The sequence below is a fragment of the Austrofundulus limnaeus genome, unplaced genomic scaffold (assembly GCF_001266775.1).
Source record: "Austrofundulus limnaeus strain Quisiro unplaced genomic scaffold, Austrofundulus_limnaeus-1.0 Scaffold52, whole genome shotgun sequence".
Taxonomy (NCBI): domain Eukaryota; kingdom Metazoa; phylum Chordata; class Actinopteri; order Cyprinodontiformes; family Rivulidae; genus Austrofundulus; species Austrofundulus limnaeus.
Genome location: NW_013952454.1, coordinates 827,441 through 829,398, shown reverse-complemented (window position 1 = coordinate 829,398; position 1,958 = coordinate 827,441).

Here is a 1,958-nt window from a genome sequence, read left to right as displayed (position 1 = left end):
AAAATATACTTAAGTATTAAAAGTAAAAGTATTAAGTAAAAATGAGCTGTTAGATTTTCCAAAATACATTTATTGGGAGGTGATACTAAAAAAAATGTTTTTCTAAAAACATGCGGCTGTGATGGATTGCGTAAAAAATAATACAGAGTCAGAATGTATATATTTATACTTCTCATCCAACCACAATTAAATTCACTCTGTCCAGGAGACACAGTTTATCAGGATAGTATTTTTTAAACACAAACAAGCTGAAACMAAATAGGAGAAATTACTTTCTACTTCTTATCTTTTTATAAATGTAAAGAGTAGAAAGTACAGATAACTGTGCAAAATGTAAGGAGTAAAAGTAAAAAGTAGGCTGAAAAGTAATTACTCAAGTAAAGTACAGATAACCAAAATTTCTACTTGAGTACAGTAACAAAGTATTTGCACTTACTCTGTAAAAATAACACTTTATTTTAGAAATGGGACACATTTTGTTATATTTATGTTAATTTKATCGAAAGGAGGTTCAGTTTAATGTGAGCTAAATAAATGTAAAATTAAAACGAAGAACATTAATAAGTACAAATACTCAACACTTTTTATTTCTACTCATGTTATCAGATTAATAAGACATTTTAGGTCACTTCTAGCAGCAGACACTTTTTTTTTCCTGCTCAGTTTTAATTTAAATTGGTCAGTAAGCCTGCTGGGGTTTCTAATATGGGCTGGAACTACAATAATCTCTGACCTGGACGTGTTTAATCCCGCTGTGAAGTCCTGAGCGAGCAGCTAAAAACAAACCGACAGCAGAGCTTCAGCAGCAGCTACCCGGTCATACCTGAGCAGACAGGTGGCTCCTCTGTGGGGGGCTGGGGGTCTCCTCATCGCCTCGCTTTTCATGCATCATACAGTTCTGTCTTCGACTCTAGTTGGAAACTATCGACCAGGTTTTTTGGCAGCTTCCAAAAAACACACAGGGAGGCGGTGACGCAGCAACCATGACGAAGCATAAAATAAACTAAGTGAGGGGTGGAGGAGGTAAGGGGGTGTTCTGCTCAGAAGAAAACCTCATTTAAAGTTAATTTTACCGGCGAACACATATTGTCGACTCCGAAACAAAACCACCCCTTCCTCATTCCTGCGCGTGGAGGTGTGTGTGTTTTCCCCCAGGTGAATCAACCCGGAGGGAGGAGGAGGAGGAAGGTGGGTGCTTCAGCCCCGCTGCCAGGCTTTCAGAGGGGTCATCAAGTAATAATCTTCATTAACACAGAAATGTTCAGCAAAAATGCGCCTGAATTAATTTTAAAAGTCAACGAATGACTCCAGAGAACCGGAGCTAACGTTCCTTAAAAAGGCCACACGAGGGCGCTGTTGTGCGCATGTGCCGTGGAAGTACATTAGTGCAATGGCTCCCAAACTTTTCTGTTTTTAACCCACAAAATACCAACAGACCTGTGCCCCTTTTCGTAATAAACACTGGTACGAGGACATAGTAACAATATCTGTTATAATAATTTAATCCATTTTAAAGAATACTATCTACACTCCTTTACAAACGTGAAAAGTAACTGTTATTTAAATAGAAGTGTTGGTTTTATTAGAGTAATTATTTTTCTGCTGACATTTTATTTCTATTCCTTACATTTGCAAGCAATTATCTGTACTTTCTACCCCTTACATTTTAAAAATAGTGTCATTTATTCCAATTTCAATTTTCATTCTGGCTGCTTCTTGTTAAAAAAAATCCATATATATGGCACCTCTCAGATTGAAATTATTTCTGGTTGGATAAGAAGTATAAATAAAATATCATTCTGACATCCTATTGGTTTTTATGTGATTCATCATGCCTGCACATGACACAAATCACATCACACTCCAGCAAAACACGTTTGTTGTTAGAGCATGAAGATGGCCGTGGCAGAGATATACTGAGTGTATGTATATGTATATATATATATATATATATATAT